Below are 19,508 nucleotides of genomic sequence, written 5' to 3' on the forward strand. Positions count from 1 at the left end.
GTCTAGTGACCTGACCTACCACAGTTGGTTGGCTTCCACTGAAATAAGGCTGAATTAAGAAAAAGAAAATCTAAAAGCATGCATATTATTACGATAATTATATTTAACAAGCCTTCAGTAGTTACAAAATCTTATACTTTCAGTTTTATTTAAGTTTTTTTTTTATTGTAAATAGATCGCCAAAAAAGCATACGGCTCACCTGGTGGTAAACGATTACCGTAGCTTATAGACGTCTACAACACTGGAAGCTTCGCAAACGCGTGACCCTATCCCCAATTCTCCTCAGGAGCTCTGGTCACCTAACTCACCAACAGGAATACAACACTGCTTGAAAACAGCATTATTTATCTGTGATCTTCTGTCAGGTCAAGGTACTGCCCCAGTCGGGCTTCTCCATTTTTTTAGCAGGAAGTTTCCTGCTGTGCCCTACCTCACAAAATAGTGTGATAAATAATGATAACTCTGTAATCACCTTATTATATCTATTTCGTCATATTTATTGTCTGTAACTATTGTAAGTTTTCATTTAGTGTGTCTATCGCCCTATTCTAGAAAGATCTTTTATTTTCGAAAATGACTGATTTCTTTCTAAATCTTCAATTTACTCCCTTGAATTGTGTATAATCAAATATCCTTTACACTAGCCATACTTCATTTATTTAAGCTTAATAACTTCTGCTTGACGATGATGAATTTGCATAATTAAAAAAACCTATTTTATGAAAATCATAAAAGAGGCGACACGCATATGATTCCTATAAGCTAAGCATTAAAATAATTTCAAGCAAAGTTAAAAAAAAATACCTAAAACAAGACTTAAAAATATGTATAATATAATAATTGCGTTAAAAATGCATTTAGTGAAATACATACTTTAGCCTCAGTAGAAGAATATTTGAATTGGCTAAAAAGTATACGTCTCAATAAATTTCTCACCATAACCCACAGACAATACTCATCTGCACAACTACCTTAGTAACACACATTGTGCAAAGGTGAAAATCCTTTTGAAATGTAGGAGAACATTCCAGAATGCGACTTTTTTTCAATACGTGCGTGACAGGGGGTAATGACCGAGCTAAGTTCTTCAAGAACTCCATTCGACGAATGTAAATATGGGAAACTTAGATGAGTCACTATGAAATTTAATTATGGAATAAATGACCGTAACGGAAATTAGGAAAAGCGTAATTAACGCTCGAACACCATTGTCTGGACATAACAGTCTCTTAATTGATTTTATTATGGTTTCATTGTGTACAACAACATAAACTAAAATAAATTGCTTAAAAGCCTTTGTTAGAACATACAAATAACCATAATAGGAATGGGTGTATTTTACTTATTATAAAAGCAATCAAAATGAACTATGACTAGGTAAGTTATGATGAATTAATTTATTTATCAACTTGTAAAATAAAAACCGGCCGGCGGAGTGCGAGTCGGAATCGCGCATCAAGTGTTCCGTACAAAAATTATTAAAAATATTTGTATTATATGATGCAACTTAAAATTTATGCTTTTCGCAATTTTTCCTTTACCTGTGCTATAAGACGTTGCTTCGTACTAAATGTCAAGATTCATAGTTCACGAAAAATAACCTGTAGGTTTTGATTCTCTTGAGATTGTCGAAAATTTGCAGCATAAACGACTGTAGGTACCTTTTGATCGGGTTAGACTTGAGTATTGATATGAATTGCAGCTTGATACCACACGTTCCTGCGAAAAAATGGTCTTGATAGACGAACAACAACGTGATCCTATAAGGTTTCGGTTTTTTCCTTTGAGGTACGGAACCCTAAAAATGGCATTATATTACAAAACAATACACTACAAAGTAATTAATATATGTATTAGATTGATTTCATTAAAAAATCTAATTATTATGAATTCAGTACGTGTAAAATACGAAATTTTCACGAAAGCTTCGACAGTTTAGACAAACTGTGGAGTTGTCGACCTCCGTCTGTTGCGTAACACTGAACTAGGTACGGGAGGGTCGTTCAACCCTCCTTCTAAGATTCATAAAACCCCCTACATCGCAAATACATACTTTATTTCCAAGACATACAGCTTAATTTTCAATAAGTAACTTAAAAATTGATATTTAAAGGGATTTTTTAAAAATTATGCAACTAACAACACTGCTAACTTGTTCTTTGAGTTGAATTTTGCTTGTGGCTGTAATAAGTTTTTGGGACGAAAAATGTCTCAAAATATTAGAACGTATGTTAGATATGAATTTTGTATCGACGTGTAATCAATAGCTGGAATACCTTTTACGTGATGAAAATAATATTTTTAAATATGACTAGCCCGTTGGCGCAGTTTGTAGTGACCCCCTGCTTTCTGCTCCGAGGGTTGTGGGTTCGATTTCCACTCCGAGTCTGGGTGTAATATAAATGTTTATTTATATATTTATATATGTATTATTTATAAGTATGTTTATCGAAAAAAAAAATGTAGTATACCAGTCGGCTGTAACCTATAACACAAGCATTAAGTTGCTTACTTTAGGAACAGACGACCGTGTGTGTATTGTGTAAATATTTATTTATTTATTTAAATATTAGCGGTGATGTGGTTAGGTTAGACAAATCCTAGATTTATTTTAGACTTGTACTCTCTACACAAGTACCCGTTTTTAGTATGTCTTAAAATAAAATCATAGAATTCCTTAGGATATTTGTAATTTTTAACCTACTTCAAAAAAGGAGGAGGTTTCTAATTCGACCGTATATACATAGACATATATATTTTTTTATGTGTTCGCGAATAACTTCGTCGTTTATGAACCGATTTTGATTTTGATTTGATTCTTTTTTTAACCGACTTCCAAAAAAGGAGGAGGTTCTCAATTCGACTGTATTTTTTTTATGTATGTTACATCAGAACTTTTGACCGTGTGGACCGATTTCGACAATTTTTTTTAAGTCGAAAGGTGGTGTGTGTCAATTAGTCCCATTTAAATTTATTTGAGATGTAACAACTACTTTTCGAGTTATATCTAATAATGCGTTTTTACTTGACGCTTTTTTCGTCGACCTACGTTGTATTATACCGCATAACTTGCTACTGGATGTACCGATTTTGATAACTCTTTTTTTTGTTGGAAAGGGGATATCCCTAGTTTGGTACCATGATAAGGAAACCAGGATCTGATGATGGGATCCCAGAGAAATCGAGGGAAACTCGAAAATCTGCAATAACTTTTTACTGGGTGTACCGATTTTGATAATTTTCAATTTAATCGAAAGCTGATGTTTATTATGTGGTCACATATAAATTTTATCGAGATCTGATAACTACTTTTTGAGTAATCTTTGACAACGCGTAGTTACTTGACTATTTTTTCGTCGATCTACGTTGTATTACTCGTCGATGTAATTGAAGTCGGTTTTTTTTCGTTTGACAATCGAAAACGATCGAAACACAATTATTTATGTGTGTAATCTCATAACTTTTTACTGGGTGTACAGTTTTTAATGTTTTTTTAATCGAAATCTGTCGCTTGTGGTGCGATTTATACCCACTTAAATTTGGAACGAGATTAGGCAAGTACTTATTGACGTATCCCGAATGATGCGTATTTAACGCGCTGACTGACTGTTTTGTTAACTACCTTCGTCTTTTTACTTGTCAATGTAATAAGTCGTTTTTTTTCTAAGGCAAGTTAATTCAATTATTAGTACGAGTCTTAAAATGATTTCCAAGAATTCCTTTGACTGCATGTAAGTTTTCTTTTTGTTCTAGATAGGGCTGATTATTTTCGTCTGTTGCTTTCTTAACTTTAAGGCCGAACAGTTTTTTCGTCTCTGACTTTGAAAGTATTTAAACGATAGCCTATCTCCAGATACATTATTCAATGTCGTTTTATTTTTTAATTTTCTCCACTTCCTTCCTGATTCCTCTATAGTTCGCATTTTATCTATCACAGATGAATATGTTAGCTACTTTGAGTATTTAATTTAGTTTGTAATAAGGTAATTGTCTTTTCATTTCTCTATTTGATTCTTATAAATGATTTAGCTTCTTTGTGTATTTATATTTTATTTCGTAACTCTCTTTTAGTTCAATAAAAAGCTAATTTTGGAAGATGTTTTGAAATTATACGTAAATATAAAATCAGTTGAGTAGTTGTAGTTGATAGTTTTTTGTATTGGCCATACAGGTGTTTGCCGTGGTCTAGGTGTTTGTGCAGTCCTTGTGGGTCTCTCCACCATACCTCGGAGAGCACGTAAAGCCGTCGGTCCCGGTTGTTATCATGTACAACTGATAGCGATCGTTACTCATAGTAGGGAATATATCCGCCAACACGCATTATAGGGCATCAGCAGCGTGGTGGATTAAGCTCTGATCCGTCTCCTACATGGGGAAAGAGGCCTATGCCCAGTAGTGGGATATTACAGGCTGAAGCAAAAAAAAAGCAAAAAAAGTTGATATTTAGCTGACACGTACACGCGACCTAACAAATAATATACAGGTGTACAACTGTACAGTTTCATATGCGATGCAGGTGCTGTTCACTAATCTGCAATTAAAATTTAAAGTTGCGGTATTATAGAACTGTATAACTGAAACTGTTTAATTTATTTCTGCATAGATAAATAAAAGATCGTTAAATGAAAATCACATTTTTCTTTTAATTTTTCCAATACATAGTGAGGTTTTTATGGAATGAAAATTACTAAAACTGAGACATGAAATTGTAAATTTCCAAAAAAAGTAACGATTATTTTAACTTTACATGTTTGGCAGCTCACTAGACAAATCAACGTTTATTAGTTTAAATAGTTCGCAAAAAAAATCCTATCCGAAATCGTAATTTAATCCGATAAAAAGTATCAAATAATTTAGGACCTTAGATAGGACATGTAACGTTTTTTTTTCCCAGTCGAAGTGCAAAATACCTCCGCAACTCACGTTTCTTGTATTGCTTATTACAGCATTAACTTATTTTAATAATTCCTTAAAACTTATCCGTAATCGAAAGTAAAGGATTAACCGAAGTTAAACTATTATAACAGCGTGGTGACTATGGGCAAAACACATGAATTCGCGTTATTTTTGGTGTAAACTTGTGGAGGCCTATGTCCAGCAGTGGACTTTATAGGCTGTAATGATGATGATGATGAAACTATTGTTTAAAAAACGCCCGCCGATAGTACAAATGGCATGGGCGAAATGGCATGAGAGCCCATGGATGTTGTTAATATAATTAAAAAAAAGACGAAGTATCATCATATCCCTAAGTATACTTAAAACCTATATAATACCTTTCTTATATCCGGATCCATTTACGACTTTCATACCAAAACGTTGTGGTCTGAAAGAAGATGTAGTGACAAAAATTGAGAAAGGTGCTCAGATGGTTTGGCCATGTCGAGAGAATGAGTGAAGAACGATTGACGAAAAAAGTGTATAAGGCGAGTCTGAATGGTAGGGTTAGAAACGGTAGACCTAGGCAGGCGTTTCCAGACCAAATAAGTACCCCAAACCGAAAAGCATGTATGAAGGGAATAATGAAAGTGGGCGAACCGAAAGAAGTATGTAAGGATCGTAGCAAGTGGAAAGAACTGGTATCTGCCTACCTCTACGAGAAAGAGGCGTGATTATATGTATGTATGTAACATCATATAGTATTTTTTAATCGCATTTCGATCAATATCTGAACAGTCATTTAGAAAACTTATTTACAGAGATAGATTGTAGTGTACAAAATATTTTATTATGACTTACACGGTCTGATTTAGTTACATTACAAACGTAAATTCCGTGAAATGAGGCGGGTCAAGTGTGGTGCCATTACAAAATTGTGCCCTTGTTGTAGGTTACCCAAGCTCCACTTATTCACTGAGCACTCTTGGAAAGGGTTCGTGGCTCCGCATTTAAACCAAAGTAAAAGTTTGCCAAGTTTCTATCAGTTCAAAATTTGACTGATACCTTAATATTTACGTCTTTTGTAATAAAAGATAAAGGCATTATTTCCACTTGTGATGAGAGATCTGGAGCATATTTTGACCGACAGCTGCAGCATTTCCCCGTCGAGTCACTTCGTCGAAATGCTGCCAGCATTCTTGGCCCCATTTATGCGGACATGATTAATGCCGATAGTTATCTGGTCTCTATTATTTAGTTCCTAAGTTGTGAATCGTAAAATGTGTATAATACTGTAAAATTACACAATGACATATATAATATGATATATTGTACGTACATGTTTGTTATCTTGAAGTGCCTAGAACGTTTGTCACTGTCTGTCACCAAGGTGTTCAGAAAACCTAACAGGTCAATAGTACCCCAGTTACCCCAGGACGTAAGACCCTGAAGTAAGGCTAAGAAGGTTAAGTCCTTGATCTTCTAAAATAGCTATTTTTTTTTTATAAAAATAATAGTTTTGTTTGACTTCTAAAAAAGGAGATTTTTGCTTACAAGAACAAAACGTGACCACCTACTCCAGTGGTTTATGTGACATCGAGGCCTGCACTTCCGATTATGACGAACACTAACACTATCAACAAGCCTAACATAGTTCATTCGAAACTGAGTCATGTAGCCAATCGAGACAACTACCCGTTTATCCCTATACTTCAAATTGTTATTTTGATACTTTTAATTATTTCGATGATCATGTGGGCTTCCAATCCTTCCGTTGTTAATCTCGTCAAAACTCCTTCTCTTCATCATCATTGTATTCACTTAGTTTAAATTTTTAGCTTGAGGTACCATCATTTTGCGCTTATTAGACATGCAAAAGCCCTAGGAATGTTTAAGTAATACTAGTGATATGCTATAAAGAGTACTGTTATGTATATAACGACTTCTCTATTTATATTTTCTTATTTTCACGTCGCTTCCGATGGCATAGCGTTTCTGCGTTTGACACTCACGTAGGACGACGGATAAGGAGCGGCTGTTCGTGCTTGTCGACTAAGCGTGACGCCAATAATAGTACTCCAAACAGTTAAAGTTCCTTGACATTTATTTTTAAATTATATATTTTAATATATTCAATATATACAATATAGTTTTTTAAATACTTTTGTCTTTATTTTTTTTTTGTGTTTCGATCATAAACGTTAGAATAGTGTTTTTAGGTTTATACCTAATATACTCAGATCAAGGATATTGATTCCATAGTAAAAGATAAATACAGTGTGTTTATTAAAATTTTAAATCGCCTAGAGGACGAAATTCGACCATAATTAAAAATTTATATCAAAGAAAACGAAAAAATTACAATGATAAAGAACCTTTTTTTAAAATTTTCCAATTTAACTACGGACTTTGACAATCAACAAAAAAGTATAATATGTGTGTGTGTCAAATACATGGTCAATAGTGTGCGTAATGTTTTTTTTTATTGATTTAATATATTTTTATGCATAATTTAAAAAATATATTAGTATTAGGCACTCCTTCTTTATATAAACTATAAATGTACGAAATTACAAAACCTTAAAGATTATTTTCAAAATAACTTATTTTTGCATGGTTTCCAATTATTTATTGTTAAGGTTCATAACAATGGTTAACTAATGGAAGGAGGGGAATGATTGACCCTCCTATGCTGTAAATATAATTCAATGAAAACGTATAGCAACGAGGTGGGTCATTGTACAACGTGAGCCAAACATTTTCATTTGTGCTATGAATTAATACAGGCGATACAAACTTATTGTGACTTTTTGTTCTTTAGATTTTTGACTAAATTACATATCTTAATATGCATTAAAGCCTCCAATGTTTTTTCTGTTAAAAATACAAAACACATTTTGATATTTACGGCAAAAGTTTACCCTAAATCATGTCCACAAGCTAAGAGCATTTTTTGACTTGCTTAAACCCGGCTTATTGGCAGATGGCTGGCTAAATAAGTGACGAAAGTCTTTTATTCTATTCTGCTTGTACTAAAAAACGTCACTCCAGCGTACTTTTTAGTATCAAAACCCTCAAAATCCCCTTTGAGTTCTGTCACATGCTACCGATCTTCAATAATATGTGACTTTGAAATTTTTATCATTGTCACATTTCGTCATTAAAACATATCATCCAATTTTTAATTGGTATTAATTTAAAATTCTATAAACTTAACATTTTATTTGCGCAATACATTGTACTACACAAAATGTAACTATCTTTTTTTGTACAACTCGGTCGGCAAACAAGCGTACGGCTCACGAGATTGTAACCGATTACCGTAGTGTATAGAAGCCTTCAACACTACAAGCATCGTAAGCGCGTTACCGACCCTATCCTCAATCCCTCCAGGAGCTCTGGTCACCTTACTCACCACAGGAACACAACACTGCTTGAAAACAGTATTATTTTGAAAAGAATATTTTCTGTTGCGCTCAATCTTTTTATGTTTAATATTGTATTTGTGGAAAACAAAGTCCAAATCAACAGATAAAATAGCTAAGTGCTACCGCATTAACATCATACCCTTCCTAATTCCACATACCAGAAGTGAAAATGGTGTCTCTTATTTCCCACTCATTAATAAAAATCAGACAGGGTGCTAAGTGTAGTCAATACCTAAATCCAATTTAGCACCCTAACTCATCCCTGCTCCCACCCTTGTCTCTGTTGTGAATTTTAAATTGCATCCGTTTGCCCATACAGACTGCTGGGCGAGACACTGAATGAGCGATGCTGTAAAAAACTGTATAAATGTTATATAAAAGGTACAAAACTTAAAGGTTGACTGAGTTTTATGAGTCAAAAAATATAATTGTGTTTGCTCGCAAACGAATAAAACCGACTTCAATTACATCGACAAGTAATACAATGTAAGTAGACGAAAAAATTAACAAACTCACTAGTTGTCACTACGATTTTGGAGGGTTCCTCTCAATTTCTCTAGGATCCTATCATCAGATCCTGGTTTCCTTATCATGGTACTACGGTTCATAAAGTAAAAAGGTATCCCCGAACATATATATATTTCTTGTGTGCGTGTGTGTCACTGAACTCCTCCTAGACGGCTGGACAAATTTTGACGAAATTTTTTGTGTGAATTCAAGGAGATTTGAGGATGGTTTAGATTCACAATTTGATCCACTGGAAAATGTTTATTTAACTAATTTTTGATTTATAAGTAGTTGTTAATTTTGGAATGCTTTGCATTGGATCCGGTAAACTGCGCTACCATCGCAGCATCAAGTATTAAATATTATTCTATTTTAATTTCAGTTTGTCCCGATAGTTGGTGCTGCGATCAAATTGAGAAAAATATTTGAAATTTTGTGTTATGGCAAAACAACGCTGGGCTCACTGTTATCTTGAGTATTTTTCAGTTGTTTTTCTCTGTAGTTTTTACAATTTTAATTTGTTGCCACGACATCTGACGAAACTGTATTTTATACTTTATCATGACGCCCAATTCTTTCCTGAAAGACACAAGACTTCATATTTTTGTCAATATGTAGCAATCATTATAATCTATTTCAACGGAAAATTTCATGTCATAATGATTAAAACCGTAAACTTGTTACGGTTCCATTTATAGATGAAATGACAGACAGGGGTCATGGTAATGAGATTCTGTTAAGCTTTGGGTACGGTACTCTAAAAGGCTATGTAATAGATTTACAAAATAATAATAAGTTTACAAATTATATATATGTATATTTTTTTTTTTTTTTGTAAATAAAGAGAGATCTATGTAAAGATCTCACGTTATTATTACCATGAACAAATTAAAAAAAATTAAATAGGTTTTATTGAAAATTCAACTTGATATATCCTTTAAACGAAATAAAATAGCCTTAAATAAAATTAATGGCACGCATTTTAAAATTAATAAAATAAATAAATAAATATTCACGACATATTTTCATACATTTATTTTACCTATCTTAGTGGGGGCCGTTTAATTTGAGGCGTATTATTTATTAACCAATGTAACGTCAGAACTTTAAACTGGGTGGACCGATTTCGGTGATTTTTTTTTATCGAAAGATGTTGCGTGTCATGTGGTCCCAGTTAAGTTTGATCGAGATTTGACTAGCACTATTTGAGCTATATCCAATAATGCGCATATACTTGAATATTTTTACAACTGCCTACGTTGTATCGGTCCACGTAATTGAAGTTGGTTTTTTATAGTTTAATTTATTTTATACCTACATTTTTCTCATAGCCACACCGATATTGAGCCCGAATCAGTTCTCAAGACGTTACCTATTTACTTATCACTAACAATCATTACAGCCTATACAGTCCACTGCTGGACATAGGCCTCCACAAGTTTACGCCAAAAATAACGTGAACTCATGTGTTTTGCCCATAGTCACCACGCTGGGCAGGCGGGTTGGTGACCATCACTAACAAAGCATTTCATTATGTGTGTATTTTGTTGTAAAATTCTGCAATACAAAATAAAATATTGTAAAAAAGCTTACACTATAGAATAACGGTAAAGGAGCCCATGTCAGCTGGATGGAGGCTTCATCCACATAGAGAGCTTACAAAGAACATTACAATGACGAGCGTTCAGCGGGTTTGCGTGTTTTCCTATACGTGCAACAGATTGCTGGATTGTATTCTTATTTACTTAAAATTATTTGTAATAAAACTTTAACCAAAGTCAAGAAGCATTATTTTATATATGTCTCCATCTGTCTGTACATAACTTCTGACTGCACCAAAATTGTATTTTTTTTTGTTTGTTATTGTCAGAACAAAGTTTGTATAGAAAAAATTGTTTTATTAAATTTATATAAAAATTGCTTAAAAATGAAATTCTAATTCCCTTGGTCACGCCGTAACTTGAAAGGTTGAGACTTGAGAACGACTTGACCGACGTCATCTTTTTTTAAGCTTTCTAATACATTGTAGAAGGTTCTTACAGAAAAGTGCATAGTAAAACGTAAAATTTTAGAAAACGGAGTAGTCTAAGATCGGAACTACAAGTGACGTTCACTAATCTGTTTAAGGGATAAAAATGAAATAAATATGTTCTTTAGTATATATGTTAAAAATAAATCGCTAAAGGATTTCCTGAAAATGTTCTAGCCAGGCTATATTAAAATCGGCAACCGCCATTCAAACCAGACTTTTAGCAGGCATTGCTATGACATCGTATGTTAGATTCATTTATCAAACATGTGGGTGACAGTAATATGTATATATATAATGTTTACACCTACCACCCAGTCGTCATGCTAGAAAATAAAAGACAACCCAATGTTTGTATATTCTACAGGCTTCATACTGCCGGTAGGTATTAAATGTATTCTTTAAACTCATAGGTGCATTTTTAAAAAAAAATATTTTTTTCAGTTTTGAATTAAATACAGCCTGGCCATTTTTTTCTAATATATTAAAATAAGTATAAAATAATTTCCATCCATTAAGCAGACATATAAAGTTAGTCTCCAGTTCGGATCTCCTACTATAGTAATTAATTATACTTCACGTGTTAAAAAGTTTACAAGACAGGGCAACATCTGTTTAATTAGATAGTATACCATAAAACAAAGACACAATCTTCTTAATCTTATATTATATAACATAAACCCAATTTTTTTGTCCAAACGCGTTGATCTCAAGATTGAAGATTTTTTTTTCTATTTTACAGAAAAGGTTTAAAGGTTATCCCATAGTTACGAAAATATGAAACTGTTATAGCTTTTGCTACAGACCGCCAACTGTTTGGAGGTAAAACTAGAAGTTGGGTTATGAAGTATATCTTAGTGTAAATAATTTCGTATGTGTAGAAGGTAACCTATATTTGCCTTTCGATTTTGGTTTACAATTGAACTTCGATATGAAACTTTTAAAATGGACAATTGAAAACAATGAACGATACGAAAAGAAACAAATTAGCCTGACGACTTGCTCTTTTCATGGACCACGAGTTAAGAATGAATGCTGTAATGTGCAAAGAGAAAGAGGGAACCCCACATGTGATTGTTTTTTTTTTTTTACTTAACTGTAAATTACGTCATAGAGAAAATGTTTAATTGTAACTATTTATGTGTTAAATATGTTGTTTGTTTATAATGTTTAAAATAAATTTATGCATCACACCTCCTGTATTGTTACTAATATTGAATATTCTTATGTACATAAGTAGAAAGTTGTGCCATCGAAATGAATAAACATTTTTCATGAAAGAAATCACCGAACAGATCACCAAGCGTGCTTTTGCATAGTATTTTTAAAAGCAAATATCAAAACTTATGTATATTATACGAAAAATGAAGCATAAAAAATGTGTGTGCCATTCCATCATCCATCGCGTAGATCTAGTTATGATGTTGTGAGTACCAAAGCAGTAGAGCCCTCAATTAAACTCTCCGCTACGCTGCCGACATGAGAGGGAGTATAATCGCCTCCCTACCACCCTCCATCCCCTAGCGTAGGGGCGCTTCCCCCATGCATCCCAAATGAAATACAAGGCTTGGTCAAACCGCCGGTAATGACAACACACGGTAGGTACGAAACGCCAGGGTAACAAAATACGTGGAAAAATTTGTATATTTACATTTTTCGAAGTACTTTTGCTGAAGGGATATTATTATTTTTTTTTTTGTTTAATTGTACAACATATTATAGTCGTCATAAATTTAAAAAAAACTAGTGTGTATGCTTACGACGGCAGAAGTGTGAACTTCATTGTAAATATACTAAGCACAGCGACACACAGTGAAGAACAGCTGACTGTATTTTTCTCGCTCGGAAACAATTCTGAAACTCTGAAGCCCTGCAAAACGTTATTATACCTATAGTAACAAAACTGAACTAAACAATTACGTTTGTCTGTGTTTCACAAACTGGACAAAAGGTTCTTTATCTGTATGAGGAGAAGGGTAAGCTGGCTCGATCCGCTTTACTGTTTTGGATGGATTTTACTAGCCAGAGTAATGACTACAACTGATACAGCTTTACGTGCTCTTATAAGCAAAGTAAAGAGATTAAAAACGAAATTTCAATGAAATAAATTGTTCGATTGTTCTTCATAGGGTTGGTTTTTATGAATACTCTTAAACTCACTCCTATTTGCCTACAGTCAATCGGTTTTTTTTTTACCGATGTAAACATTTCTTTAAAGGTATTTGGTAAAGAAGTATTTTGCTTTGATAATTTTTTCCTATAATATGGAAAGAGGACTTGAAAAATATATCTGATTTTTACCCTTAACTATAGTAAATGTTTTATGGTCGTCGCGCTAACATCCGCGTTAAACTTCGGATGCTAAAATTTACGATTATTGCGGCGTTCCGTTTGTGTGGGTGGTATAACGTTTCATATCCTGTGATATTACACCATGAAAGAATTGTTTGATGCTGGAAGATTTTATCTACATGCTAAATCCTAGAACTTTCTCTTCTAATAGTAGTAAAACCTTCAATTTTTTAATTATTGTGTGATATTATTATATCCGTGACCATGACACTGGCAATAGCACCAAAATATAGCCGAGATCCCGCGACTTTTTCCAGTTCCGCGCATTGCGGGATTATGGTTGCGGACTCTCGCAAATTGACGGTATTGAAAAATTTTGTACCGGACAAGAACGGCATTGAATATGGGCTGCGGGATCAGAAGCTCTAGTAAATACCCTTTCTACGATACAAGAGAAAAGATAGAGAAGATTTAAGATATTTCATATAGAAAAGAAAAGGGATTTGGCTTTTTAACAACTTCTTGAAAGAACAGTGTGGATACCCAAAAAGGAAAAATACCCAGACAAATACGTTTTGCTAATATAAATATGCGACCATCTTCCTTAACAAGTTTTATCATTATTTATCATTATTTAATCACTCCACCATAGCTGTCATCATAATCTCAATTTGTATTCTAGAAAACACGATGTTGTTTTAAGATTTTAAGAAACACAGTCCTAAATTAACACTTTTGACTAGCCTGTTGGCGCAGTTTGTAGTGACCCTGCTTTCTGCTCCGGTGGTTGTGGGTTTGATTCCCACCGCGACTCTGGGTGTAATATATATATTTATTTACTATGTGGCTACGGTACTAAAGAATATAGCCACCCCCTCTCTTCCCATGGGTGTCGTAAGAGGCGACTAAGGGATAACACAGTTCCGCTACCACCTTGTAACTTAAAAAGCCGACCGGTGGCGAATAAGCATCCAACCGCTGGTTTTGAAATACACAGGCCGAAGATGGGCAGCAGTGTCTTTGGTTCGACAAAGCCAGTACTGCGGTCACCAACCCGCCTGCCCAGCGTGGTGACTATGGGCAATACACATGAGTTCACGTTATTTTTGGCGTAAACTTGAGGAGGCCTATGTCCGGCAATGGACTGTATAGGCTGTAATGATGATGATGATGATATATATATTATATTAGTATGTACATTTATCGAAAAAAATGCAGCTATACCAGTCGGCTGTTACCTATAACACAAGCATTAAGTTGCTTACTTTAGGAACGTGTGTGCGTGTGTTGTAAATATTTATTATTTATTAATAAATATCTCTAATTGAAATCCATATTAAAATAACGCCCAATATGTTCCAATTGATGTATTGACATCGCCCTTAATCCAAAACAAAAACGGAAACCAACCCCACGAGGAGCAACGATTGTGTTTATACGGAAACGGGGTGCGTTACTTGTATAAACCAGACATGATAGATAGAAGGGCGTTGCATTGCTGCTTAATTAGGAGCTTTACTATGATACGATTCTTTTAAATCACGTTCTGTAGTCGTAATTAGATGCCTTCTGAAATGCTCCAGCATATAAGCTTAGTAATAGACTTGAATGTGTTTATGTTATTATAAAATATAAAATTTTTAGTTTTAGCTGGATTTCACGCAGGATACAAATTAACATGTATATACATTTACATGCCGCGTTGGCGCAACGGTCACAGCCATGGGTTGTACCTGTTTCGCTGGCAGTTGCGGGTTCCCCACACATGACAAACATTTGTATTGACCATAGAGGTGTTTGCCGTGGTCTGGGTGTTTGTGCAGTTCTTGTGGGTCTCCCACCGTGCCTCGGAGAGTACGTTAAGCCGTTGGTCACAGTTGTTATCATGTACAGCTGATAGCGATCGTTACTCATAGTAGGGAATATATCCGCCAAACATTATTTAGGATTAGGAAGGATTAAGCTCTGATCCTTCTCCTACATGGAGAAAGAGGCCAATGCCCAGTAGTAGGATATTACAGGCTGAAGCGTATACATTTACATTGTTCCGTACCGAAACAAGATATTTTGTTTGAGTTTTAAAAAGTTTTATTTATTTCGTATTTTCGTACATTCACAAGATAACATAAATTGGACAATTTTCATCATCATCATCATCACAGCAGTCTTTCGCAGTTCACTACTGGACATAGGCCTCAACAATTTTAATTACAAAATATTATTATCTTAATGGGTTGCTTAGCGATATATTACTGTATCCGATCGCACCGTGTAGCGCGCCCTCTGGTGAGGGCGCATAGCCAGTCCCGAGAGAACCGTTGCCGCAAGTGCATACGACATGTATAGCCATATGTAAATATAGGATGTTCGAATCCTAACTGCGTTCCTTCGAATGAAGGGCTATGAAGGTGTTATAGAACACGTTCTACGTAAACAAAAAAAATTCTAACCGTTTTTTTACGTTGTTTTCTAATGGTTACGCCAATTTCAGTCATTATAATGAAAAAACTTTTCTTTCGGGAGGTCCTCCCGTGACCACGGTTGCTGAAAGTATCCGAAACGTAGGACATCTAAAAAACTTCATAAACCGCGATAAATTTGTTTCTTGAAAAAGTTTTTTCATTATAATAAATGAAATGTTGTTTCATTATAATAAATGAAATTTCCGTAAACATAATAAAACAATGTGTCTTATTATTAAACGGTTTTATTTAGCTCACCCCGTTTGTTTTATTTTTTATTCTTGGGTCAAATTTAGTAATTCAAATTTCACCCTCTTCCTGTCAACCGATTAATCTGAAATTTTGTATACACTTTGGATTTTGGTGACAATACAATTATGTTTATTCATTATCATTATAAATTCAAGATGGCCGCCGCTACAAAAAGGCGGATAATTTATGTTTTATTAATCCCATCAATATGGGTATCAAATGAAAGGGCTCAACAAGCAGAATACAATATACTATAAAAAATTGAAATCCAAGATGGCGGCCGCTACAAAATGGCGGATAACGTAGGTTTTATCAATCCCATCAATATGGGTATCAAATGAAAGGGCTCAACAAGCAGAATACAATATACTATAAAAGATTGAAATACAAGATGGCGGCCGCTACAAAATGGCGGATAACGTAGGTTTTATCGATCCTATCAATATGGGTATCAAATGAAAGTGCTCAACCAGTATAATCAATGTACTATATAAAATTAAAATCCAAGATGGCGGCCTCTACAAAATGGCGGATAACTTAGGTTTTATCAATCCCATCAACATGGGTATCAAATGAAAGGTCTCAACAAGTAGAATACAATTTACTATGCAAAATTGAAATCTAAGCTGGCCGCCGCTACCAAATGTCTGATAACAATTTTTTATCAATCCCACCAATATGGGTATCAAATAAAAGGGCTTGACAAGAAGAATACAGTGCACTATACAACCTCAATATTTAAAATGGGCCTTGCAATAATGAAGCACTAAATGAATTAAACAGAATGCAAAATAAAAACTAAAAACTAGAAAATAAAAATAGGTAAAAAAACTTTTTAAGTTAAACGGTTTTATGTTAAACATACATTGCAATGTTTAAGATAAATGTACTAAAAACCAAAAAATAATAAAATAGATACAGTCGTGGGAATTATAAACATATGCATAGACTAGACTAAAATAAAACCTATTATTCTAATCGTGTTCCAATTGTCGATGTTTATAATATGATTTTTCTGATATTTTACTTTCGCCAATACGTCACTGAAAAATCATTACGTTACGAAAATTATTCGAAAACTAGATGCGACTTGAATCGACTTTCTCAAGAGTCTCGTGATCAAGACATTCGAAGTCGATGTCGAAATATCGAGCTCCGCAAAGCGAAAATAATAAACATGGTAAATATCCCGTTTTCGAATAATTTTCGTAATAGAAGTAACCATGTTAATCTAAAATCATTATGTTGGTCGCAAATCAGTTAAAGCTCCAGGCATTTTGTTTCTTTTTTTCTTTTTTGGATAATTTGTTAGATAAAAATAAAAATATCATAGAGGTTGGCAACGGGCCAGATTATATTTTGAGATAAATGTTATCTTTTATTGGAAAACCTTTAAAATATATTGCTCTCTAGACATCGACTGACATAAACATAGCAAAACTTTGACCTATTTATACGACAACTTTGTTTACAGAAATAAGATATATAATAGATATATAATATCCATACTTCCTGCAGTTTTCTGATATATACCTTATTTTAATTGCAATAAGGTTATTTCCATTGATTCATACAGAGGGTATAATGAGGAAGGAATGAGGCGCGTTGGCGCAACGGTCACAGTACTGGTTTGTGACTGTGGCACTAACGGTTGCGGGTTCGATCCCCGCACATGACAAACATTTGTATTGGCCATACAGATGTTTGCCGTGGTTTGGGTGTTAGTGCAGTCCTTGTGGGTCTCCCCACCGTGCCTCGGAGAGCACGTTAAGCCGTCGGTCCCGGTTGTTATCATGTACGCTTGATAGCGCTCGTTAAGTACTCATAGCAAAAAATGGATATCTGCCAACCCGCATTGGAGCAGTGTGGTAGATTAAGCTCTGATCCTTATTCTACATGGGGAAAGAGGCCTCTGCCCAGCAGTGGTATTTCAGGCTGAAGCGCGTATAATAATGAAGGGCTAAAGGGATAATGACTAAATTTTAAAGAGGATATTCGTTTTTCCTTACACAGACTACTGTATTTATAAAGAATAAGGTGTTAAGTAGTAGTAAGTAGTAGTAATAGTATCTGCCAGTGAAAGTCCCGTCGAACAAAGAGACAGACAGACAGACAAAAATTTTAAAAAATGTTATTTTGGTATATGTACCGTGTGTATATCCATATGCATTTAGTAGTAAGCGGCTACTTTAATATTACAAACAGACACTCCAATTTTATTTTATTGTATAGATAAGTACATAATAAAAATTATGTATCAATACCGACCGTCATTTACCTAAAACACAGCATTCTTATTCTTTATATTCGGATATTTTTATACATATATACTTCACGCACGATAATTCGGCAATTCATTAGATTATCAGTAACTAATAATTGCTCGCAAACGAAAAAAAAAAGCTTCATTTACACCGACTATTAATTGTTATTTTGTGTATTTAATCTAAACAATGTAATTGTTACTGTTTTATTTGTAGTGTACACTTGCTTATTGATGTATTGTTTTAACCGGACAAATCGTACGTAATGTTGTGTACACCTTTAATACCTAGTAACTGTACTCGGATTGGACAACACTTTGTAATAATAATTATTAATGACTAGCTACCCGGACAGACTTCGTTCTGTCAAAAGGTAAAAATTATTTTTTAATTTGTATTTTAGTATTAAAACCTTCCGTTGACCTTAAGGAACATACAAAAAAAAAATAGTCGAATTGGTCGAGCCGTTCTCGAGGTATGCGCTTAGCAACATTTATTGTTATTTATTTATACTATACCGTATATCGCTGGTGTATCATATGAAACAAATAAATAAATAATACAACGTACATGGACATAACAAGTCAAGTAAATACGTATCATTAGAGATTACTTTAAAAGTACTTGTCAGGTTTTAATCAAATTTAAATAAGAGCATGTGAAAAGTACCACCTTTCGATTAAAAATTATCATCGAAATCGGTCCACCCGGTAAAACATTTTTGAAGTCGTTTAAAAAAGAATTATGTAGCACACATCACGAAATCTCAAACAGTGACTGCACCCATCATTCCATTACTTTCGAACAATATTTACAAGTTGTAAATGATAACCTACTTGCAACCCTCACGTTCCTCGGCGAACTGTCAATAGGCGGTAGCTACAGGGTCGACAACGAGCCCTGAGGGACGGCGGACGCTCTCACCAAGCCCATGAACGCTATAAACTTGAATAGGGGATGTTAATGCATTTCTTTTATGTTCGAAACTTAGAAGTAAAGAATAAAAGAACTTTTACATTTTATTTTGGAGTAGTGAACGCGGTATTGTTAACGTAAAATAGTTGAATTAAATTAAGTTTAAAAATATTACTTATTGAAGCAAAACTTCTTGGGGAGTAAGCTGGCGAATGCGTGAAGAGAGCGTTACGAAAATTGTGATCGGGCGAGGCGAACAAAGCAAAAGAGAGAGATGCGAGCACATATTTTCTTTCTCTCTCTCATAGCCAGTCACATTTCGTATATCTATGACACAGTGCAGGCCTATTGTGCAGAAGTTTTACTTAAGCCGTGTGGTCTGAAAACTGACTTCTTATCTTAATTTTCCATTTTAATAAGTTTGTGCGCGATTCCAAGATTTGTATGCTAAATATCTTTTTATTGTAAAATTAGACTGCT

The sequence above is a fragment of the Melitaea cinxia genome, chromosome 9 (assembly GCF_905220565.1).
Source record: "Melitaea cinxia chromosome 9, ilMelCinx1.1, whole genome shotgun sequence".
In the NCBI taxonomy this organism is placed as follows: Eukaryota; Metazoa; Arthropoda; class Insecta; order Lepidoptera; family Nymphalidae; genus Melitaea; species Melitaea cinxia.